The 27,006-nt window shown below is 40.6% G+C and overlaps 1 protein-coding gene across 2 annotated transcripts in view; it reads right to left on the reverse strand.

Moving 5' to 3' along the window:
• The window catches only part of LOC132910386 (putative tyramine receptor 2), a 60,536-nt gene that overhangs the window by 26,423 nt on the left and 7,107 nt on the right, over nt 1–27,006 (reverse strand). Inside the window, exon 2 of one of the 2 annotated variants that reach the window (XM_060966051.1) lies at nt 10,736–10,910. The exons of the other annotated variant lie outside the window; for it this stretch is intronic. The gene's annotated coding sequence lies outside the window, so the exon portion shown is untranslated. The remainder of the gene's footprint in view (nt 1–10,735; nt 10,911–27,006) is intronic. 2 annotated transcript variants of the gene reach the window in all.

Consider the following 27,006-nt stretch of genomic DNA (forward strand, 5'->3'; position numbering starts at 1 on the left):
AATCACTTGCTGTTCCCCATAGTTGGATTCCATAAGTCCAAACAGGTTTTAATATGGCCTTGTATAATGTAATTTTACTTTGCGTGTTTAAGTTGGAAGGTCGGCCGATGAGCGAATAAAATTTTTTAAATTTTGCTTCGAATTGTTTGGATTTATCCAAGATATGTTGTTTCCATGTCAATCTTCTGTCCAGAATCATGCCCGGATATCTGACTGACTTTTTATCTGGTATAGGTATATCGTTTATCGTCACCTGTGGGCAAGTTTATTTTCGTAGCGTGAAAGTTACATGACTGGATTTGTTGCTACATATTTAATTAAATCGATAATAGTGAGAATTGGTTAATGTTATCGTAAATAAAGATGAGATTTTTATACTAACGTCGAACCTATGAATCCCTTATGTGACTTTTGTAAGATTCGATAATTTCTGTGCATCTTTCCACAAGATTCAAACCAGATAATAATTTTTTTTCTAGTTTATTTATTTGATTTTTACAATTTGTCCAGAAGGACATTTGGTAAAATATTATATCTTAGTGAATAAAAAATAAAAATAAAATATAGCATGTGGGTAGCTACCCCCAGCGAGGTACCATCTTCGTGTTTGCTAGGTTATATCATTTATGAGATCTGATGGGTGTTTCCTTTTTAATCTTCTTTCAATGTTTGTTGTGTTGTTCGTTTCCGCCGCCAGCCGGTTCGGGTGCGTTGCTATTCTTTCTCTGTACCTTCTTGCTAATCTGCTAATCTCCTCCTTGACCGATAATAATTTTGGAATAGTTATTTAATGGTTGCGAGAATAATCTCACTATCTGGAAATATCCTACCATTTACAAAGGAGTCTGTACGAGAATCTGCAAATACCGTTACTATCTTCGAGTAACCCTTCACCAAAAATAATGAGAGGTCCTGCGGGTCATTCTGAACCTAAAGTCCAGGTCCTTACGACCTCGTGGATTTAATAGGGACAGTCAGACATAAAACACGCGGTTGCTAAACATAGGAAAAGCAGCACGTTCGTGCAAGAGAAACCTTCTGCACAAGATTGGTAACCCAGGTCAGACAAATCCGCTCTGTTATGGTCCGTGAGAGCGATATACCGACGTCGTAAAATCGGTACGGAGTTACAGTTTACATGTTTCGAGGATCGAAATTTTTACCATTACTATTTTACGGCCTCCCTATATCGCTTATACCAAGTATACTGAATTTCACGTCTACTTTTATATCATTGAAACGGTTTTTGCTCTAATAGAAGAGATAGCAAACGAAGCGTAACTTTTTAAAGACATTAGAGCGAAATACCGTGTTGAAAAACAAACGCGTAAATGTTTGAAGTAGAAAAGTGGAAAAATTTTCAAAAATATCGAGAAAATCAAAAATTCTGTACGTATAATTCTCGTTTTGTAAGAAACGCGTCTCTATAATACTCGAGGCTCTCGGAAGTGAAATCGATCAATTCCGCTTTTCGTCAAAATCTCAATTTCATTATTCGGGTGAATATTAAATTTGCAAGAAAACGGAGTACCTATTTCCGTAAATTGACCTATCACGAGAAGATGATATAAATAGTAATAAATTTGAAAAGAAGAAATTCCAGAATTATTTGTAATATCTATATCATGTTTATCTCTATCATCCCTGTTTCTTATTTAATCTTCGCAAGCTCGTTAATCATCTTTCTAATTTACAGAGCTACTCGGTATTGTAGTATCGTGGACAAAAGGCCTAAGAAATATCGGATAAACCATAAACATTGTCGCGAGAGAGCCGAGGTGCCGACAGGCCCGTCAACGCGTCGTCGGTACTTCGATCGAATAGTTTCGTAGAAAAAGCCTACGTAGCCCTGGCCACGAGCGGTTGCGGAACACATGCATGGTAGGGCTGAGACAAAGGAACAAAAGGGATGCTAAGGCAGAAAGACAAATTAACAGTGAGTGTCGGTACAGTATGGTTTGCGAATGTTAAAGTTATTGGATGTATATGGATACAAAGAAACGCATAGATAAATTATAAGGTAGAAAATATATATATTTATATTATGAATATTAAAGTGAAAGTACAAAGTTTGGAATACAATGTGAGCTGGTCCAGATCCGCACGCTAGCAGTGTTACCCTAAGACTGAAAAACCCTGAAGCTAACGTCACCTATCTACTGTTTATGGTTTGCCTTCGACGCAGTCTTTTGTATATGCCCTGTCGATGACTTTTTTTTTTATTTTATTTTGGTTATTTTACAATTTGTCCTTATGGACATTTGGTAAAGTGTTATATCTTATTGGTGAAGAAAAAAAAAAAAAATAAATATAGCATGTGGGTGGCTACCCCCAGCGGGGTGCCAGCTTCGTTTTTTTCTAAGTTATATCTTTTATAGCTTCGGTGCTTGAGAAAACTAAAGACCAGATGTAGAGTTTTCTTAGAAGTGGCGACCACTTCAACAGCGAACGATGTTGTTCGATGTTGTTTCGTAGCTTGATGATCGACGTTCATTTTAAACGCGCATTCCACTGTGCATTTCGCAACGCTTCACCGAAGAATTTTCTCAATGTGTCGTTTGTGTCTTTCTCCTCTCTAATCTCAATGATCTTTGATGTTCTTCAAAGGATAACAATTATGTAATACGTTAATTATGCTGCAGCTCGTGCGATGTTGCAGTGTGTAGCCTTAATAGCGAAAGGTCCGTGAGGCGTGAGATAAGCTCGCGTAATCAAAGCATTCCATTTCACGTAACCTGGCGTGATATGGCATGGCATGGCGTGACGCGGCCAAGTATGTTTCTGCATTCATGCACTTTTGAACGTACTCCCTTGTTCCTTGAGGGTCACACAACCTCCGAGCACGATAAAGGGGCTAGAAATTTTCAAGGACTGCTCGAAACTTTTCAAATTCCGGCCAGTTTCTTGCCTAGCAATAAACGTCCCACTAAAGGGATAATTGCGAATCCTGAGCTTCCATTAATCGTAACTCGAAGCCCATGATTTATAACGAAAAACGTTTCGTTTATAGAAAAGGGAAGAAAAATTCCTTTGACCATCGATTTAATTAACACGGAGCGGCTGATACGATTTCGTTTAACTGGAATCCTTGTCCATCGAGATATAATACTAATCGCAGGGTTCAAGGATGAAAAGAGAAAGATTTCCTTTTGCCACTGGTAACGAGATTGCACTTTATTCGAATATTTAGATTAAGATTAATTTGTGAAATATTTAGACGAAGAAGTAATATTCGACCTGAATCGATCGAGCCCTCAGGGTTCATCGAAGAACGTTTGAATACGAACGGGAATTACTTAGGGAAATTAGTTGATTAACAAGACAGGAACTTTAACGCTATCCTTCGGTTATGATATAATATAACACGTAATAAATCATTCCGATAAATCTTTCCGATGATCTTAAAACATCCTTTATAGGTGTTGCAGCCCTCGACCCGTGAACGAAATCGCTATAAAAATTCATGCGCGATTGACACCGTTGTTTAACGTAATTTTAGATAACGCTTACATAATCTATCGCAGCTGTTTGCATGCTCGTGTGAAAACCCGTACTGGACTCGGCCAGTTTGCTAATTATCGCATAATCTAAAGCGAGCAACTCGCGTGCAAAGCAAAACTGGCTTAATGAGTCCCCCGAGAAAAGTAGGAAAGAATCAAGGACGATCGTTGGATCGAACACTGACAACTTGGCTCTGACATTTTCGTTGCTCGAGACGGAGAAAACCCCTGTGTTTCATCGTGATTCTCCATCATCTTTTTTCCATGTTATCTCTCGAAAAACCTAACTGTTCGATTAAAGAAGAAAAGTCACGATCGAAACTTCTTTTGACCATGGCGAAGTATCGAGAGGAAACGAAGAAGCCCGGAAACAACGTCGAGAAGGACAATTTAACGTCATTGAGAATCCGATTTTGTGCGAACGAACGAACTGTGAGATTCGAGGTTGCACGAAATGCCGGTTTCCAGTTCGAACGGTCTATTTGTACCGCGGGAAAGTTTTCCTAAATCTCCTAAGGAATCGGTTCGACTCGGTTTCCTTCGTTCTCTTTCCTCACGCAGTCGCGATAAATTTCGTTATCGGAAATGTACAGAAACTTTCCAACAACTTTCAAATTACCGTCTTACTTCCGGCAATCAACAGTCGTCGGATTATTACACGAACGTTCTTCCACCGAGGAAAGTATTTGAGCATAAACTTAGTTCTGTGTAATTTGTATAAATTAACTTGTCACGCACTTCTACGTTCGTTTAATGATAATTTAAGTGGCTTATAAAGTAACAATTTTCTATCGCCATAAAAGAAGGAAACGCTAAAGCATGGATTACAAAACATTTAAAGTTAAATCTGTTACAGGCTTCCAATTTCTGCAGTTGAATCTCGCTCTTTTTAATAAACGAACAGACTTCTAACCATCTGTCTGCAACCTTATTTTTACTGACGTCGTTTGCATACTGGGTCGTTCAAGTTTGTGCAGTCTTTTTCTAGGTTTCTGTATTCTAAAAAAAATCCAAAAAGATTCTTCGTAGCTGTTGCAAGTTTGTAGAATATCGTCCGATAACTTTCATCGCTACGTGTTACTCTTGATTTTCTCGAGCCAAGCAAAATTTAAACAAAAATGTGGAAAAAATGAAGAAAATTACTTAAAATTGCTTAATTTTCTGGTTAAAAACGACTCAGACTCATGCGAATAGACGTAAATGTTCTAACAAATTCTCCCAAGAGATTCAAATAAAATTACTCCTATAAATAATTCTTTTATTTCTTCCTCAAAGTCAAGAAACTTATCAACGACCGGAGAAACACGAAAAATGCTAGAAAATCCCCATTCCTTTACTTATAATCGAATAATCGAAAGAAGGGAATATCGTCGGCTCGTTTACCTTGACGCCTATTTGTATGGCGTAACTCATAAAGGGACACACGGAAGAGGAAACGAACGAAACAGTCGCATACAATGGTAGTTGGAGTTCTTGGGTCTTCACGGGCGGAAGGAGCATACTTCATGAATTTTCTAGCGACGTGACTTTTATGAAACGTTTACGTTCGAAGGATACGCGGGCGAAACGTTACACGCCGCGACGCGAACCATAATCTTTTCTTTTCTTCTTCTTGACGACACCGGTTTCTCCTTTTACAATTACGCGACGCCGGAACAGCCGACGCTAGCATCGCTCGTACTCTCTCGCCAGTGAAAACACTGGCCGACAATGCAGACGAATTGTGTATTCTTCGCCCGCGACTCGTCCAACGCACGCGAATTTTTTACGGCAAGCCGAGAAAAAGTGGAAAAATGGTGCTTTCGTCTTTCGAGTCTGCACTCTTTGTTCTCCTGCACTTTCATTTAAACGTACTCGTTACTTTCCTCAAGAAGATGACTTTCTCTTCCGTATTTTATTATACAGGTCGATAAGTTTAGAAAGACCGTGTATACACAGCAACTCGTTATCGGTGTGTTTCGTTACCTACGTCACTTACGTCTCGGTTAGAGTTCCGTTTCGCTGCAATCTGACTTACAAATCGGTCTACCCTTCGATATTACGCGAAACGCAAAGAAATTTGCCGCGTCTCGTCGACCAGAGACGATACGTTTTCCAGATAACCAGGTTGCATGGAGGAAGAATCCGCGGGAGAATAGAAGCTTTGCCAGTTACACTGCGCAGGCTTTAATACACTGATCTTCTAGGAGTGGCTTCTCCCTTGTGTTGTGTCTATTATGAGCATTCTATTTCTTTTTTCTCTTCTTTTCTCTTACCACGCAAAACCACGAGAAGAGAAGACGAGGAAGAAATAGCAGCGAAACCGAGGCAGAGTCGCCGCTTTCCGCGAACCAGAAACCAACTCGTTCGTCGACGATTCAGTTTCTAAGAAGATTGATACGATGCCATCGATTTTATTGAAAAATAATACCAGTCGACCGGCGTGTATTGTGAAAAGACGTTTACGCGGAAGCGATCCGTCGTCACTTTCTTCGTCGGAACGACCCCCGACCTGCCTGATCTTATACACATATTTTCTTTAAAAACTCAATTTATCCCCATCGTAGCGTCCTATTCCAGGCTCCTTTTCCTTCTCTTCTTCTTTCCTCCTCCTCCTCCTTCTCCTTCCCCATTACTTCTTCGAGTTTAATCCCAAGGAAAAGGATATTAAATCAGATAAGCGGCGTCTCGCGGGAAAATGAAAAGTCGACGAATCAAAAAACGGAAGATGAAGACGGGAATCAGAAACGGGAATTAGAATGCATCGAGGACAAAAATGGGGCAAGGCTTGAGGGGTGCGCATACGCTCATTCACAGAGCAGGCGTACGTGTACACGTAAAGGAGGACCGTGAGGCCTTTCTCGACCCTCGAATAGACAAAGAGGGGTAAAATAACAGGCGAAACGAAGAAAGATGGTGTATACGTTGACCCGTTCGTGGTCTTTTTATTGCTTTTTGCGATAAAGCTCACGCTAAAGATCAACCTTATAGCAGTTCTTCGTCCTCGCGAATAGAAGAATTATAACGTGGTCGACGTTCGTCGGACGGTAAAAAAAGATTTGTTAAATTCCATCGTTCGTTCGTTCTCGCTAGGTTAAGACAGGATTATTGGAGTCGAGCTCAAGCAATTCGACGCGCGATTCACCAAAGATTACCAACAATTTCGAAACGATCTATATTTGAAGACGATCTATCGAGCTCGTGATCAGTATTGTAATAAACGATAAAACATATCGCGTACATTGACAACTGGACTTTAACTGGAATTTAATCTTAAAGTTAAGATTAATAATCTGTGGAAGACACAATGTTTACGTTAAAATAATATTCAGTGATATTTATTAAACAGAACTGCAGAACCAAATGTATATAAGCGAGTGATATGGTATAATTAACAACGTATGCAGGTAAAGAATTTGTGGATTGTTGACAGTCGGCCAGTTACTCTCAGACTAGACGCAGGTAGTGACCCATGATACCTTAAATACTTTGAACCCCACTCTCTACACAGTAACGAGTATGACCTGTGTAAGTGTCCTGTTCAAATGCCTGTGTGGGTGCCTGTGTAAGAGTTTTGTGCGTATGCGTGAAATATCGTTGTATTCCAACAAAAACATGATTCGAATTGTCCTGTAGCTCGTGTGCCGCTACATACTTTTTTTTTATTTGCGTTTAATTTACAATCAATTCTCGTAGAGAATTTTAAGTAAATTTATCTGGCGTGGTACTATGACACGATTAATAAGTGTTTATAGTATGTTTGATTCTACTTGAATCTAGCGCTTAGGTCTAAGGTGTAATGTCTTTTTAGCCTGCTGATCCGTTCCGACGTGTCGAGTAGTTGAGTAATTAGAGGGTTTTGGTGGTTGTTAACTCTTGTGCTATGTCTATTGCTGAATTTAGATATTTCTTCTTTGACTGTGGGTATCTCGAGGTCGTGATGTATCGTTTCGTTGGCGACGTACCAAGATGCATCTATCAGGGATCATAAGGTTTGTGATCGGAATCGTTGGAGAGTTTCTATGTTGGAATCACTTGCTGTTCCCCATAGTTGGATTCCATAGGTCCAAACAGGTTTTAATATGGCCTTGTATAATGTAATTTTACTTTGCGTGTTTAAGTTGGAAGGTCGGCCGATGAGCCAATAGAATTTTGTAAATTTTGCTTTGAGTTGTTTGGATTTATCCAAGATACGTTGTTTACATGTCAATCTTCTGTCCAGAATCATGCCCAGATATCTGACTGACTCTTTATCTGGTATAGGTATATCGTTTATCGTCACCTGTGGGCAAGTTTATTTTCGTAGCGTGAAAGTTACATGACTGGATTTGTTGCTACATATTTAATTAAATCGATAATAGTGAGAATTGGTTAATGTTATCGTAAATAAAGATGAGATTTTTATTATAACGTCGAACCTATGAATCCCTTATGTGACTTTTGTAAGATTCGATAATTTCTGTGCATCTTTCCACAAGATTTAAACCAGATAATAATTTTGGACTAGTTTTCTAATGGTTGCGAGAATAATCTCACTATACAGTAACGAGTATGACCTGCGTAAATGCCCTGTTCAAATGCCCGTGTGGGTGTCTGTGTAAGAGTATTTGTGCCTATACGTGTAATATCGTTGTATTCCAACATATTTTCTTGTGTTCGATATTTTCCTCTTGCGCAACATAGAAGATACACGATATTTTCTCACGTTTTCGTTGTTACGTCAAAGACCAATGGTGTCTCGTAATATACACCAAGTTTGTCTATTCAATACGAAATTCAAAACTGAATCGTTTAGACGTTGAATCTTGCGTAACTCGAATAACTTGCACGTCGCTATAGTCGTAAACCGGGAAATCGAAAGATCTACAAACTCGTAAAACACATTAATTTCCTGTTCTTTCGTGCTCGTTCGAGGTTGCTATAACTTAAGATGCAAATCCTCTGGAGGGTTCGCCCATTCCTCTAATCCTAATTCCCCATCCTGACGGCTAATTAATACGGTCGCCATTTGTCACAGTCGCGATAAACCATTTTGCGAATCGCCATTGTTTCGAAGTCGACGTCGACGTCGACGTCGACGGCTCTATACACGTCGTGGGCGCTGTTTAAAGCAGATGTCTGTTATTTGGTATAGACAAATCGAAACCAGCGTAAACTTATGGACGCCTTTACGAAGGTGGAATGTTTACGAGGACAATCGACCGCACGGCTACATTTTCCACCGGCGATATCGTAATTCGACAAGGATCGGCTCGTTAATAAAGTAACAATAAACGTCGGACCTGGACCACGGAGAGCACACCGGCAGCAGTTCGAGCAGTCCTGGGTTTGTCTTTGTCGCCGAGGCAATCGATAGAGCTTAATTGACTCGAACATGAGAGAGCATTCGTACGTTCAACGTTACATCGACTTCGTCGGTGAATCGGGTCACGGTTTCGACTGTTCCGAAATTTTCGAAGGCCGTTAGTCGAGCCACGTTAAGAGAAACTCGATCGTGTGGTTACCGCTACTATTTCGTCCACCCTTTGTACAAAAAATATATATATTTCAAGAGGAAATCAATCGTTAGCGTTCAAGAAAGCTGAAAGCTCTCGACAAATTTTCGGCTCGTTGTTGTTACTCCTTCCGATTAACCTTATTGTCCCGTGTAAATTATTCCTATAAATTTAATTGGCAATTGAATATTTACGCTACCGATTACAAGTACGTTGTACCAAATATAAAGATAAAAGAGCGAAACTAACGTAAAGAAAAGAAAAGAAATAACTCAAAGAGAGTAACAGCGAGAAATCGCTGGTTTCCGCTATTTTACCATTTCTAATGTTAACGTGTATACGTTCGCCGAAGCAACTCTGAAAAACTCGGTAGAAACTGTGTAATATCGAAAACGAGATAATCGAAATGACACGGAGGTGTTGGAAGAAAAGCATTGTACGTAAAACATAGATAAACGATTGACTACACAATGGGTTGGATAAAGGGGTTACCGTAAAGAGTGTTTTGCGATTTAAATCATCCAATATGCACCGCCCCCGTGCCTCCCCCATTATACACGCTCCAAGTGACGAATTAAACCTCCAATTACAACTTCGATTAATGACCACCGTTGTGGCTGGATAACAGCAGAATTTTTCAAACCGAACACCGAGCGGCAAACGAATTTTTTTTTGTTTGAAACGTTCATCGTGTTAGTAGCTGCGTTTTCCGCTGCAACGAGATGAAATAACTCCCGGTGATTAATCATCTCGTTAAAAAACTTGCAGCCATGGGATTGAACACACGCGATGGACCGGCATCACCGAGCGTCCGTCCTTTCATATCGATACACCAATTGCCGTTACGTGTATGTTAAAAAGATGTACGTAGAGTATTTCTGGTTATCGTCGCGTGTCCAGAATTCTGGCTCGAAGCATCTTGACTATTTTAATGGCATTAAGTGATTCGTTGAAACAATTGGAAGGTAACGAGGCGGAACTATGGTTTGAAATTGTTCGAAATTCAACGGAGATATAACTTTCAATGGAATGATTGTTTTACGGTAATTTTCCTCTCTATTTCCTTTTCTCGGTTGGAGAACGTAGACGTTATAATAGAATCGCACAATTTATGACCTTTCTCACAGGCTTAATAGAAAGTAGATGTCGCGATATTTTATAGGTTCAGTGACACGGTGATCGGCGATAAATTACACAATCCATCAAGCAGCTATTTGCAACGAAAGCAAAATAACAACGCGTATTTGCTGGTTGGAAAATTATTTTAAAGACCTTCGTACGCGTGGCGATCGTGACGAAGCTGTTTGAACATCGTGAAACTTCAAATTGTACGGTTGATCGTGGATCGCTCGTATTTCCAATATATCTGTACGCTGCGACATCGTATATTCATTTGTTGCGTATAAATACTCGCCCCAGATGCTTCTCGTGAAAAATTCCTTGAAAGATGCAAATAAAAGTCGATGAAATGTCCCAAAATTACCAACGTGCGATTCCATCGAGTGACTAAATGTAGGAATTTTCGCGTATCAACGATGATATAGATAACGCGGAGTATACGATATTATCGAATCAGCCACGCTAAAATACATTCGATAGAAAGAATCGATAGCTTTTTATACGTGAAAATCGTAAATAGAAAATAGAAAAACGGAAAGCCGGTTGAGAAGGTTATTTCGAGAGAAACGACGGACAATTTAAGGAAGTTTGTAACTTTGGGGCAGGGAGAAAAATACGATAACAGCTGATGATAACGCTCACCGTCGATCCAACGTCAGGCTGCCAATAGTCGTCCGGTCTTCTCTGTTCGAGGCTCGGCCGTCGTATGCACGCCGCGCGTCACATTTTTGGTCGTCAGTTTCCGGTAATCAGCCCTTCGATCGGTTGGCTCGTCGAGCTACGGCGGTTCGTCAATTTCTATCGTAGATTATATCGTCTGTGTAAAAGAGAAACAGAAGAAATTAAGACGTTGGAGGATCTTCGTTGCGAAGAAAATGGTTGATGGTTTAACTATGGTGATGTAATTATACTTTTTTCTTGTATTTGTAATCATACCAGCAAGGTAGTATCGAATTCCTCTCTGGGGAGAGTGCAACGATCGAAGAATGTAACCGACTAATGGACGACCAACTAGATTTACGCGTTCTATCGAAGTAACAACGAAACAAAAGAAAAACTGACTCGATAAACGTATAAATGACACGCGGTGATTTATGCCTGGCCAATCGCGCCACTTCTAATTCCCAGCCAATACACATTCTATTTAAGCCAGGCCATCGATCCTCCTTTCCTTCGACAGGTATTCTCATCTTTTACGTTCGATCTCGAAATTGAAACATAACGAACGATAGGAATAATTGAAATAAATCTTTTAACCGCTAAAACTTATGAAACGATCGATCAGCCAGGCTTGTTTAAAGCCTTAACGAACTCCCCTTAGGTCGGTTAATCCTGCTTGATCAGTAACTAACGACTAACACCACTCTGAATACTACTTGATTGCCAAGTACAGACTAACTGATTGCTTCCAACTCTGATTGCTAACCGAATCCGAAATGCTGATTCCAACGCTTAAGTTACACTCCCATCAACGACTAATCGTAACTTTATCGCCATAAAACTATCGCACCTTGTATCTCTAACGCGCAAGGAGGTTCTCGTGGATGCGTAAGAAGGACAATCTCTGTTGCTGTTACGTCGCTCGAGAACATCGATTCGTAATTTCGTCTGGTCGTAGTCCCTCGAACGACGCAGGGTCAAGTTTAGCCGATCTTGGTCGGATTAATCGTGGCAGGTTTGTCAGCCGGAAGCACGTTCCGATAGCGAAAGAGGGTATTTTGCAGCGCAGCCGTGTTTCTACACCAGTAATTCGGAAATTTCGCTTCTCCTTCGGCTTCGATACGAACGAACAGGATTTCGCCATGGCCACCGCGCCTTCGCAAACGGAAAATTTAATTCCAGTCTTAACCCAGTTCCGGAAGAATGCGCACTAAGAAGGACCTCGAAACGAGCGTCGATACGCTTTTGCATGCGCCACGAGACCGCGTCGAAGCAGCTCGAATCAACAAACCTAATACACACAGCTAGAAATACCGTATAAACAGAGAATTCTACTGTCCGATCCTTCTACAAACCAGAGGAAACAGCATAGTCCTCTTTTCGCGAATTGCGGACGAAACTAGAATTCGTGGAAATTCCCAGGCGACGTTGCACGTATTAACATCGGCCCCTTTGTTGATCGCCCACGAAACTCCATGTCGTATAATTAATACCATTGTACGAGCTTTCTTGTTTGAACTGCAGAATCCCTAATTATTATCATGGTTGTAGAAATCATCCAAGTTACCAAGTTACTTTACCTACACGTTCCAAGAACACCGGCGCCAATGGAAATGAAGATCTCAGATGTCGTCGAGTTTACGGAAAGGGTGAAGGTTGATGGAGCGATTGTTTGATGTAAAAGATTGATTCCTAACACGCCACGCCTGTGTATAATATGCCATGTGATCGAAGATCCAACGGTGAAAGTCAACGAAGTGGCGATTTAACAAACACACGGTATTTCAAATTCTTCGATAAACCATTCGTCAATACGTACAGGATTACGTATTCCAGGATCGGATATCCCGATCATCGAGGACACTTTTTCACGTGCAAGTCGCTGGTTTTGCGTCTCTTTACGGCCAGTCGTATATCAATGGAACTACCGATCGAATTATCGTAAAATCGTTGAGTCGACCGAGTTCACGAAGAAATCGTCGTAGCACGTTAGCGTTGTAAAAAGTCGGCCCGGAAAAGCTCGTTTCACGCTACGCTTTCCATTTACCATCGTCCATTTACCATGCAATGCTATTAATTAATACGCAGCCGTCTCAAACGAATAGCATCGATGCGGTGAACGCCGATAACATAATTTCGCGAATGATCCCGACGTATTTGATTTACATATTCGATTACTAATGCAGAATCCGCCCATTAAACAAAATGAGCGTAATTTGCACGTTTATAACCGAAAAGTATTGCACCGACATTCCGATAAACTATCACGGACGAGGACATAAAGGCAATATTATGGTTTATCGATCTTGTCCACGGACCACTCATCAACAATTATTTTTCCATTGTCTCGATCGAATAGTATAAAAGCAAAGTTGTCGATGATCGGGCCGATATCCCGTACACGATCATTGACCTCTGCAACGTGTCGAATGGTCCGCGCACGTGTTCCTACCATTTTTCGGATAATGCAGACACGCTGGTATTGCCGAATTTGTGGCGCGTGTAGAACACACGAAATTGCAGCAGTTTCGCTGATCGCCGTGTCGATCGCAGTGTTGATAACCCACGAACAGAATATCAGCTCTTTCGTACATTACATTACAATAGACTTTTAGATTCGTGCCATTTCTTCGATAATCTACTATCTGGGGAATTTATAACGAAAGAGATCGACATCGCCGATCATCGAAGAAAATTCTCCCTTTCGATTTTTCTTTCTCTTTGGAACGCTTTATTACGCTTCGTAACATACCGACCACGTTAAAAAGGCGATGAATATTGAACCGAATTTTTTTGTTCGAATAATATAAAACAATATTGCTGCGGCATTTCAGGCGCCATTAAAACGTTCGGTAAATTTCACGCAAGGTTGTCAGGCAGAAAAGAACTCGTTCGATGCCAAACGCTCCCCGGACGCGACAGATCAAAGGGCCCCGCGCAAGTTTTTCAAATCCTCTTTGGGAGTCACCGACATTCTGCTCGAAGGTGCATCGCAGTTTCGCTCGTAAGACGTTCCTCTTATTTCCAAATTCCCTTTGATATTTGAAATATCAGCGCGCCAAGCACGACGTAATGAATCGAGCGACCATCGTTATTTGACTGACCGACACAAAGAAATTCCTCTACCTAGGGAGCTAGTTTTAACTTTGTCGTCGGTGCGACTCGAATTACCTATCGACCATCGCTGATAAAAAAAAACTAGACACAGACTCTACAGATACAACAGCGGAACGATGTGCAAACTCGAAATTAAATTAACTTTCTGTCAAAGTGGATCTCTGTTAAACGTTTTTCTCCTAGCCGTGAATTAACGTTCATGGCTTAAACGATTTCAATGGCGCTGTAAATGGAAAGACTACAGAAGAACGGTTCCGCTAACATAATAAAGCCATTACGCAAAGTGACATCGCTTTTATAGATTTTTCCTTCTTTAAACTCGCCTGTATTAATCTCGAAACGCGCGAATCAACAATTTTGTCACGAGATTTTCGATAATGACAAATTAATACGGCAGAATGTAGAATCCAGAACGAATTATACTCTCATTCGGTGGAAATTGCATCGTTGTTGCCACAGCGTCGAAACATTTTACTTTACAAAGATAAAAGAAAGTGTACGATAACTAAATGTAAAATATAAAATCGTTGATGTATAGTTTGATAGAATACTAATACGTAAAGGTAAAAAACATACAAATTACAAAGTAATGAGCGTGAAATATTTGCAAGAATCGGAATAGATTCGATGTTCGCCTATGTAGGATTAAATCATAGACATATCGCACTGTTAAAATATCTATTCACGAAGCGAGACACGGATCGCGATCGTGTTAGCGAGAGCTTTACGATTTCCTTAATCCACAAACGTTTGGATCATCCGAGCGAACGGAATCGGTTTGACAATTTTAAAGGCAGCATATTTCGCGTTCGAGCAAACGCACGTGAAATCCCTTCCAATAGCGTGTGTAATTCAGTGTAAACGTGGAAACAATAACGACCCCTCGTCTGATGACACGACACGTTTCAACGCCTCCAAACATCTTCCTTTTTCTTCCCTTTGTCTCTTCGTTCCTGTCTTTTTGTCTTTAAGAATTCACAGTTTCGGTTCTAAAGAAGAGAAGAAAAAGAGAAACGTTAGTAAGGAAGTGGTCGTTTTTACACTTGGTTCTTTAATACAGCGCATCTGTTACAAAATCAGCGAAGCCTCCTTCCTTGGAACAATTAGCGTCACAATTTCCTTGCGCGCAACCTACGTTAATAACAATGCAATTACAGCTCCGCTTTCGCCGCCGAACGCAATAACTCCTCCACTCAAACTCTATTAGAAGAAATTACAAACAACACCGGCGATAAATTCGCGCAGAAAACTTCCAACCTGATGCATTATTTACGTTGCCTCGTGGAGGTCAGGTTCGTGCGGCCTTAACGGGCCAATAAAGATGATATAAAAGTCAGGATTTTACTTGATAATCGTGGAAAATGAAAACACAAATGCTCTTCGACGAGTAATAAAAGTATCGATGTTGAAATCGACATCTGATATACAAGTTCCGAGGAGTGAACTTTCGCGGGGTTCATCATTCTTACCACGATTCTCGATGATTCGATTTCAGAGAGAAAAGAGGGGCGAACAGAGAGAAGATAGAAACCTGTGGAAGACGATATGGAGGGTGCATTTAAGCCACACGACATTGAGCGGCGGAGTGTTGCTGGCAAGCTTCCACCGGAAAATGAAATTCTCGGCCCGGAGTTCGCCGATATTGAACGAACCAGTCCTAATGGGAAGCAGAGGAAGCCGAAAACGAATCGCGGCCTGTCCTCTTCCAGGGTGTTTCTACAACGCGCCATTTGTCAAGTTCGCGCTGTTCTAAGTCGATCTAAAAATCTTTTGTTCTGTTAAGTAACTGCCCGACTCGTACGCGGTCCTTTCACTTTCATGAATGCCAATCTAACGCTTTGCAGACGAAGAGAATCGTGTAGGTCGAAGATTAATTTCGTTCCTATTCTAAGCTTAGAAAAAATTTGGAAAAATCTCAGGATATTTATCGAAGTTTCTGCTGTATCGAACAATCATTCGCGCAGTCGAATATTCGAAATATCTGTCGGCGTAAATAACAATTCTTTTGGAAGAAATTATAGGACGAAATATCATTTGTTCGCTTGCGGAGGGTTAACTGATTCTCTCTGCTACGCTAAATTGATTAATATCACTTTTAATAAATTCGTCGATTTCACAGTGGCCAGGTATACAGATAACATTTAATATCCGAAAAAAAAGTATCCTATCCGTTTTAATTTATAAAGGTAATGAACGCAGCTTGTGAGCGGCTCGATTCTCCAACAAAATCGTTATTGTATTATTCGGTTTAAACCATCGATTACTATCGAGCTTAAATTGATAAACCATTAAGTATTAAAGATATACCGCAGCCTGGTTAATCAGAAATTAAGAGCTACAAAGAAACATACTCCTGAATCAATATTTGATAAAGTTATAAAATTGCGTTAACGTCCAAACAAGCGTTAAATTTGCCACTTTGGAAATACACAGCTGCTCTCTTAGACGACAAGAGCGAAGAGAGATATTTTCGACCGAATAGAAAAGAATCGAATGGAAATCTGAAATTCTTGAAGAACGAGGTCGAGGGAGAAGGAAATAATAACGAAACGAAATAATAAACGCGTTGCAGGGTAAATGAAGGCGAGAGAAACGAGGAATCACGAAGGGAAAGAAGACGAAACGTCGACTGAAAACTAAGAGTTAAGGTATAACGGCGCGAGGCGCGCATCGCATCGCATCTATTATTTACAATATGAAACCGGTGAATGTAGAGACGACGCAGCTAAGACGTCCATTTACGAGTCCCTGAGATACGCCTTCGTTTTTTCCTCCGTTCCACCTTAGTTTCTATCGTGCGGAGCAAGAGCTCGGAGTCAGCCACTGTCAGACCAAACCACAGATAGATAGAGAAGAGAGAAAGAAAGTATCGAGGGACGGGAGAACGAAACTTCCAACCACGAGCGGAATTCAGTCGTGGGATTTCGTTAAAGGAGTTTGTACGCGGAAACCGGGATACGTATCGGAAAGTCTGTAAACAACAAAACCTTTACGTCTTTTCCCCTTTTTCGTGTAGATCCGTGTCTGTCTCCCTTGACGGTATATGATTTTACACGGAGAACAGAAGCTCGGTTTTATCGCGATAAGAAGCGTATCGGTAGAGGATATCTGGAGATTCACGGTTGCCTCGTCACGTTAAACGGATCTCCGATATCGAATCCTTTTCCACTTTTTTTCATGGAAAGCCCAGGCTATACCGAGGATGATAAACTCCGAACGAATGGAAAGAAAACTGGTTAAAAATAATAGAATTAACTGGTTAAAGTGCAGCGATGCGTTAACGCGATATTTCATTTGTAATTTTTCCGCACAATTTTAATTACCGAGCTCTCTTTCTTAATATTGCGATTACGAAGGGAAATTCCCAGGATTTCATTAATATCTCTTCCCACGGTATTTCTTCCTTTATCCGAACGATACAGATTTAGGAAATTCGAAGATACTCAAATATTTATAATACGATGAATCATTATTCGTTCGTTGATCATGGGAAATCCTCTTACGTACATGCAACTTTTATGCGTTACTAATTTCCTTCGTTAGTCCTTAATGGATTCGTATAGTAACTTCTACACGATACACAGAACCAACAAAATAATAATACACGAAACGTTGAATATATAAAATTATATGATAAAATATTAATACAATATCATATTTCGTAATTATAGAGGAAAAGCTTAAGAATAGAGAAAAGTTATCGATATAAATCATGATAAACGATAGTAATCAAATTTACGATACAGTTACAAAATCGCACGACATAAACAGTAAATCACGCTAGCGTTACCAGTTGCCGTGAGAAAAGTGATATTAATTTAACCCAACCTATAATCCATTGACTTATCTTATTTTATTTATATTACAGATGATTAGCATCAATGAATTAAGTTTAATAAACGTGAGGCGTGTAAAGGCATCGTATTATGAGACGACGGGAATAATCCCAAACCCAACGAAAAAATACGAAAAATATCTTTATGAATATCTCGAAAACTAAAGCCGAGCGTCACAGCGATAACACGTATAGGAAAAAATTGCTCAGAATGTTGTCCTTTGTACATATTTATTTAAAGGTCATTGAAATCCGTGAGGCGTGCCCTTCACTGTATTATTACCTTATAGTTTTTACACATAGATATTAAATACATATTAAATACATGTGAAAGGACATCGGGGCCTTTCTTCTGAAATTTTTGGGAAGATCCCCGATACTTTAGTCCAGACTTTTTATTATAGCTGTATTTAAATAATAAAACTGAGAAATATTTGTTTATGATTTAAACTGAGTATGGGTACCTAACAGAGGTATAAAGTAATTAAATAGCTCTCCTTAAAAAACAATGATTGACCCGAGGGTTACAGAGAGGTACGGAGAGGAGTATATAAAGGCAGTTCCACATGGACTGAGATTCAGTCAGATAAGTTCTACTTGGACAAGTACGTTGAGTCACACCCGAATCGTGGATCAGTACGTTGAGTTCGACTTGGACTTTGGAAGAAAGCACATTTGCTACCCCGTTGACCATGGATTTGTTATCGAGCTTAACATCATAGCCATTAGCATCCCGAGTATCTAATTACCATGGTTATTTGTCAAATTCTGTCATAATCATAATTGTACAAGTAAATATCTTCGCTCTTGTATAACAACAATGTCTAATCCAAATGAAGATTCGTTACACGCCCTTAAACCTAATGATAATCCGACAAATAAATGTCGGAGATGAAAGCACATCGGGGCCTTTCTTTTGGAATTTTTGGGAAGACCCCAAATACTTTAGTCTAGACCTTTCTTTATAGTGATACTTGAATAATAAAACTTTGAAGTAGTTGTTTATGCTTTAATCCAATTATGTGTGCTTGAGAATTATGACAATAGGCTTGGGCCCGAAGTGACACAACGGATCGCTGGACGTAGCCACGATCAGGGGATGGACGTTTTTACCTAACAGAGATATGGAGTAATTGTATATAGCTCTCCTTAAAAATATAGTTGACCCGAGGAGTACAGGGAGGTACGGAGAAGAGTATATAAGTGCAGTTTGACTTGGACAGAAGAAGTTGGTTGAGTTCTACTTGTGGACGAGTAAGTTGAGTTGCACTTGAATCGTGAATCAGTGAGTTCAGTTCGACTTGGACTTTGGAAGAAAGCACATTTGTTACCAAGTTGCCCGTGGATTCGTTATCGAGCCTAAGATCATAGCCATTAGCATCCCGAGTATCTAATTACCACGGTTATTTGTCAAATTCTGTCATAATCATAATTGTAGCAGTAAATATCTTCGCTCTTGTATAACAACGATGTCTAATCCAAAGAAAGATTCGTTACACGCCCCTAACCCTAATGAGGACTCGACGTATATATGTATATACAAAATATGAAAATATAGAAAATGATCGATCAAATGATCGATCAGAACAAAGAGTGTCCTGTCAACATAAGATTGATACGAGAAGAGGCAGTTATCTTAGCAGGGTTAAATTCACTCCATGTTTACTATTCGAACATCGTTCCCGAAGCGCGCAATCGTCTCCCGCGTGTCTCGGTTCGCAACTCTCTCTTGGGTCTCGTTCCTCAAACATATTTGCTGGTAAATGTACACACATACAGACACACAACGAATATCGACGGATACCGATGCTCTTCACCAAAATTCTACGGCGAAAACCGAGAGACACGACGAAACAGCGCCCTCGGGACACCGCAAATCCTCAAATATTTTCATTGAAAAATTCCATCGAAAGACAGATTGATCAGAGTCTTATTACGCGTTTCGTGACTTGCCGATCGATTTCGATGGTTCGACGATAAACAGAAGCAACCTTGCTACGGTATTCCACATCGATTTTCTATAAAACAACGCGAGTTTCAATCGTTGAAAGTATAAAGAAGGAACATGATTTATGGAAGAATCTAAATAGAAAATGACGTGCGCTCGATGGAGCGCGTATCGAACGTAAATAGGATTGTAGCGATACTTCAGAATGAAAAAGATTAGCGAAACACTAATCCTCTTCTCGTAATTTCCATTCGTCTTCGTTAACAACGGTTACGATACGACGAGAAAGGAAAAAAAGGTGAAATCCGAGAGTCGAAGAGAAGAGGATCATCATTGATTCCATTTGAAATCCTTTTCCATTTAGTCTGTCGACTCTGTCGAAATTCGCTAAAGGACGCGAGAACATACCCGCGAACCTGTCGATACAATTTCTCAGTCCGATGGAACAATTTTTCGTTCGATAGAGCGTGCGTCCAAAGAAAACAGACGTTCACAGCACCGCCGACGTTCCCCTCGTATTTCTTTGCAAAGGGACCGTAAAATAGTAGCACGACCGTTTCACGGCTCGCTGTTACCGGTTTATAGATTTTTGTCTGGTATCATCCTATCAAAATTCCCAGGCTCGTGTATTTCTTTCGAGTAATCCTACTCTGCTATCGCTGTATAAATATATTTTTCGTATATTTCTTGTTTAGTTTACATTCGCGAAATAAGAATACGCTATGTGCACAAAAGAAACATCGTTATTTCGTTAGTCATTACGAAATGGCGTTTACGAAGCAACAGAGAGGCTGAAAAATCGCTGTTTAAAAAGTAACGGAAAGATTATATCATCGAAATAGGAAAGAATTTTCGGAATATGGAAATAAGAATTGGATGTTCATCGAACGTATGGCTCGATTATTAAACGAGCATATTTCGAAAAAGGAAATTACGGTCCTACTATTTTCTATAAATTTTCTATAAATTTTGTATAAATGAAAAAAAGAGCTAATCGTTGGTAATTCGAGTATCAAGAGGTATATCGATAAGTCGAACCTGGAGAGAGATTGAAAGATAGGAAATGAATATTTTCTGTCGAGCTTGGAAAGCTTCGTTTTAATACATCGTAAAGGCTCACGGGCACCAACTACGTCAAAGTACTTTTTTAACGGAATTAAATTGCAGTTAATCCTGTCCGGTGAAATTTAAATTACCGGATGCGAGCTTGTAATTACATCGGGCACTGTAGTCTTTTCCGTCGGACGTCGCCGCGGCGACACTGAATTTCCATCGTGGCTAGACACGAACGAGGGATTTTCGATACGCGGCTGCAAAAGTATCGTTTAATGGCGAACGAACGCTAACTAGAAACGACAGGCCACGATACGTTCCTCGTTACTGTTTGCCATCTGGCGAATCCCAGCGTTATAACCTCCGGTCGGCTGACATTGACGATTCATTGCTACTTGCGTCTGACAAATCCCTCGTGCCATACCCTGACTACTTAATGTCCGATACGTGTCTTGCTAAGCCGTAATTAGGTACTCGATTTCACACTTTAACGTTCAACCATTAAATCGGTTACATCGACGACGTAACATCTAATGAAAATTTACATTTCGAAAGATCGCATATGTGTTAATAATTTATCGATCGGCTATCGTATTTCTAAGCTTCCTCGTTACGTTTCTGTGTACACGCCATGAGCGAGATACGTCAAACTTAGATAGAAATTAGAACGATAGGAATTAATATTTATCGAAACAGCTAACAGCGTTATTCTCGCTCGAGTGTACGTATTACACGCATTATCAGTCGCTACTTATCTCGTGTCCGCTATGTCACGACAATGCCATTGCTGCTGGCCAAGCAAGGTATGTCTGATAATGGATCCAGATGAAACCAGCATTCGAGCGTCCTAAAAATGTATCTGTGTGACGATACTAGTTTACGTGTTTCTTCCTCGCAATTTCCTCTGGAACACGTGTGGTTCGTCGAGCGGAAAGAAGCAAAGGTTGGAAGAAAAAGGACAGATACGATCGATCGATCATTTTTACGTGGAAAAAAGAAAATTGTCGCGGGTATTGCGTTACGATTTTCCTTGTAAATGACAGAGAGAAGAAATCGTGCAGGGTATACTCGAAAGACGAATTAATCGACACGTTAATTCGAGTTAAATAGAATTTGTCTTTCTGGTCTGTGAACGTTTGATGCGGACGAGTAACTTTTTCCATCCATTCACATCGTACGTTAAACGGATATTTAATCTTTCTCACTGGCGGAAGTGCATTTAACATAAGAAGCAGACTTCGATTCGTGTGGAAAAAAGCTTAACCTGACGTTTCTCACGTTCCATCGTGAAATATATTACACTGCCATTTAACACTCGACCCAACTGTACAAAGCACACTGTCTGCATGAAAAATGGTTTGCGAATGAACCTCCATTTGCCTGGAAGTAAATCTAATTCATGTTCCTTCTGTCCTACGAGACATCGCTAACGTTAAAAACTTCCGATGATGCAGGAGGTACCTGGTTTCCATCTTCATCGATAAACCTACATTAATCACCATCTACAATCTATGAAATAACGTCATTACTGGCAAGTATGGCGAAGAACAATAACGCGTAATAAATTACTCGAGAAACTTGAAAGTAGAAAGAAAAAGGAAAAGAAGGAAGAAATACGAGATGAACGGCGATCGCGAAAACTAAACCAGACAAGCAACGTAATCACGCAGTGCTTTGAAAGGTGCATATCCGTTTAAATGAGACGCGTTCCAGTAATTAAAGCGATTATTTCGGTAATGAGTTTCCTTCTTTAAGCGCGTCTCATCGGTTACAGCGTTCGTTATCCGCCAATCTCTCCGATTCTTTCGTATAACATGCACGAAATAAACTCTTCCTCTTTATATTCGCGAAGCTTATCTCAAACAAATCCTGGGCATCGCCTTAAACATTGTCGATCCTGATTACGAGCTGGAAACTCGCTGCTCGATCTCTGAACGATTCGTCGATCGTTACTAATTCAACGAGCTCGAGCAAACTTAAGTAAAGCGACGGTAGTTCACGGACAGTTGGGGCGGCCGTTTCGAAAAACGTTTAGTGAAAAACGTCGATAATCGACGAAACGGCGCAGGATACCCATTTCGATGTACGGTGTTTCAGTTTTATGGCTTTTATGGCGAATAGGGAAGTGGACAGACTCAGCGTCCTTGAAACTCGCTCGTTCTCACTATTTTTATAGTCGCTGGAATGAACACCGCCTCTCTCTCTCTCTCTCTCTCTCTCTCTCTCTCTCTCTCTCTCTCTCTCTCTCTCTCTCTCTCTGATGCAATGTTCGCCAAATCGCGAATCATAAAGTGAAACGTATTTCGACGAACGAACTATGCAACTCGAGGAAAGATACAAGTTGACAGTTTCAGCGCGGGGACGAAGCAATTCCGTGTAAACAAACCTTGGTTGTTCCTTGGCTAATTTGACACGCACGACATCGTCAGAGTACCGGAGAGCAGTTTGTCAAGGGGAAAGAAACGTTGTCTGGATAAACAGTTGAGAAAAAATAAACGAAACAAGGATATAAGGATTTAGACTACTTTGGAGCATTCGATGCTAGTAGAATCCTGATCGCTGGTGACACGTTGCTACGGCAATAGAAGGTAAGGTAAGCGCTTGTGGCGGTGGACTTACACCAGCCATTAGAGAAATGGATACACAAAACACGATCCTCGAAAGCTCCTGCTTCATTATCCTTCCTACAAATACATTCTCTGACCTGACTTCTAGTATCCCATTGTTTAAGGCACGGGTCTGCTACCTAGTCGATGAAGCCACCAGTAAGTCCAAGGCGAAATGCACTTGTCTATTTGTATCCTCTCTTCCCATCCTTCTCTTTCCTTCTTTCCTTCAGTTACAGCACCGCAGGCTTATTTGTATTGGACACAACTGTTGACGTTCCTATGGAAGTATCCAACAGCTGATGAGATAATTACAAGCGTTTATCGTCGAGTATTTCATTCTGACTTCTGGTTAATGTCAATTATTTGAAGTTTATATTCTTTATTATTTATAACACTGCTTTAACTCATTGAAAACGATGAGCAATTAAATCTGTCGTCCAATTACGACGAAATGACGAAACTCGTGACCTGTCTCCTTCCGAATGCAAATTCAAACTAGTTTTCTAAAGCTTGTTCTCAGTCAAAAATAACTCACATCCCCGACCGTGTCGTAAAACAAATTCACTAGCTGCGGTAAGAAAATTCAATTGAAGAACTCTCGTTCTCATACTCTGCCCAACAAAATATATTCTAAGAGAGACTGGTAAAATTTTGACCGATGCGCGTTGAATTCGAATCGTTCCGTTTCTATCAGTCGCTGGTATCAGTTAATTTACGGAAGAATTCGAGAAATGAAGTAATTGAAGGTTTCTGCGAACGCAAATCGAGTCTGGCTGGCGCGCGGCGCGAAATAAGTCCAGATAATTCGGTTGCCAAAAATGAGCAGCCTCCTGGCTATTTGCACGGCAAACAATATAACGCGAAGATAATTTAATTTGCAGTAAAAGGATTGAAACCGCCTGGTTCTCGGCTCTGCTCATTTTTGATGAAAATTTGGCGGTACGTCGACTGTATCGTCGAATACGGCAGTTAAGAGACGAAAGTTCGACAAGAAAGGAAAACTTGGTGAAACGTTATATAGTCAGGCGTTTTGCAATACGCGTTTCAAGCGGTGCCTACTCGACGAAACTCGACATTTATCACTCGTTTCACCGAGACGAGCGAAATAATTAATTTCCATGCCATTAATTTTGCAAAGTATCCTTGTAATCTCATGCGCACGCAAACTATTTCGTATTCCATAATTCCACGCGGTAAACATCTCATAATGGCCGGGGTCGCAAATTCGCCACGAAATCGAACTCACAACTGCGAACACGCATCCGTAGATTTACTTTTATTAAAAAATGCTAGAACAACGAATCGCGGATACGACAAGGCTAGTGAAGTCTAATAAAGTTGCAGGTGCATGACAAACATCACGATCGTTGAGGACTTGTGTAGGATGGTTGATCGTGAGATTTATTAGACGAGATTGCTGGCTGTTGAAACCATCGAGTATATTTAAAACGTTAAATAAATAAGTACAAATAATGTTCGCAAAACGCTCGTGCTAACGCATTCGTTAAGACAGTGTATAAATGGCAAAATAAGATCGCTCGTTGATAATTGATAGACGCTGAACTGCTTAGGATCGCGTCCGTTTATTTATACTGGTCGAGGGAGAGTCGGAAAATTCAAATTCGTCTTTGCTCGACGGCTGCACGTAGCAGCGACATTGTTTTGCCCGGAGTTTATTTGTTATTGCATTACGTGTTTCCTAACGATATTGATACTCCGAGGCAAAGCAACAACATGATTCGAATTGTCCTCTAGCTCGTGTGTCGCTACACGATCGCAATCAGTAGCGAACGAAGACTGAAAAAACAGTTTTGTTAATTTTCTAATACGATATTTGGTGATCGAAGATTGTCGCTTTGACTTAATACAATTAAAAAGGGATGATTTGTTACGTCCAGAGATACGAGTCTTGTATAGAGTGTTTTTTAAATGTCAGAAAAGCCGAGAAGCGCGACTTACCCTGGCTTTCTCCTACGTTTTTCAAATAATAAAACTAGAAAAAAGTGAGAAGGAAAGTTGTAATGTAGAAACACGTTCGAATAAGTCTGCGGGAGAAAATGTGAAAAGAACTCTTGTCACGGATAAGCGACGAGGCGATGCTCCTTTCGTCGCTCTCTAATTACGTAAAGGTCTTTTGGTATCGTGTCGGCGAGCTGGCGACTCCGGCCTCAAGTTCAAAGCGTCGATTTACAAACAACCATCGCTGGAAGGGTAGACGCGATTTAACTTTGACTCGCCAGGTGTAAGGGAGAGAAGCAACTAAGATGAAGCAGTCCGTGTGTCAAAAATAGGAACTCATCGAGGATTCGAACGACGCAAGTTTCGAACAAATTGCAAAGTCAAAGCGAGCAGTAGCCGGCTACGCTCCTCTTACGCTGCGCACCACCAACAGGGTAAAACGTAGGAGAGAAGATTCAAAAACGAGTTATGCAAATTCAATGCGCGCTTATACGAAGCTTCGTGACTTTGCAGAACGAAGAATCGTCAAATTCTCCTTCTCGTTCAAATTCTCCCGTATTCAATGCGCAATTTTAGACACTCGAAATTATTCTGTCCGATTTCTACGGTAATTAATTTCGCCGGGAACATGGCAAGGAATAAATTGCCGTTCTAAATAGCTGGCAAACCTTCGACAAACGGGGTAAACGTAGTTAATCGAATCTTTTGATATGTCAGAGGATGCGTTGCAGTCAATTACGCAGGTAAACACGATGGAAAATCATCGCGGAGACTATGCTCGGGTCAGCAGCTGTTTGGCAATTATGAACTCGTCGGCTCGAGTACTAATGAATGAAATTGACGTAGCCACAGCAACGCACAAGTTAAGCAGGAAGGACGCGTGCCACTGTCGGACCACGTGCGCGTACGCCAATCAGGTTAAAGCAGCGAGTTATCATCGGGAAAGTTTGATATTTAAGTTAACGGAGAGTTGACGCGTCTGATGGTATCGAGCAATTTCTCCACAAGTTTCGTACGTCGTAACAGCGTCCTAACCAGATCCCAGTCTGCCGTTCGTGCATCCGTTGCTACAAGACACCAACGAAACCAGTGCGCACTCCTTCGACAACCGCGAAAACGAAGGCGACAAGCATCGACGAGGACAAAGGTGACGTGCACGCATCGACAACTGCGATACGATACTGCAACGTCGATGAAAGACAAACTTTTGCAGATAAATTAATGTTTTCTTAACATACGTAAAGTAAAGTTGGGCTGTTCGCTGACAGATAAGCGACCATATTGAGATGAATTTTTCCGCAAACATCCCTCCGAACCGATATTCCCTTGACATTTGCTTTAACGCATCACAGCGTGTTCAATTTGTATCTATTTTGAAATTTAAATATGAATTTTCGAATAGACGTTTTGAATGGGAATTTTGAAAGGAAATTTCGTGGAAATAGATAGGTTATTTATAAATTCGTTGAAATTCGGTATAGCCGAATGATCGATTTCAATGTCCTTCCATTATCCTATTCGCCGTCAAAGTATACTTTGGGCATATTTGAGGGATTCGATGTCTCGATACAGATTGAACATCGCGATTCATTTCCGACCGATTAAGCACTTACGGAAATGGAACGCGATTGGTATTCGGTCTCCGGCCTCTCCTACAAGTTAAATTCGCGATTAAGAACGGCTTTCGCGTCAATAACGGGAGCATCGAGCGTGACATTTTCTCCCCGTGCCG

The sequence above is a fragment of the Bombus pascuorum genome, chromosome 9 (genome assembly GCF_905332965.1).
Source record: "Bombus pascuorum chromosome 9, iyBomPasc1.1, whole genome shotgun sequence".
NCBI lineage: Eukaryota > Metazoa > Arthropoda > Insecta > Hymenoptera > Apidae > Bombus > Bombus pascuorum.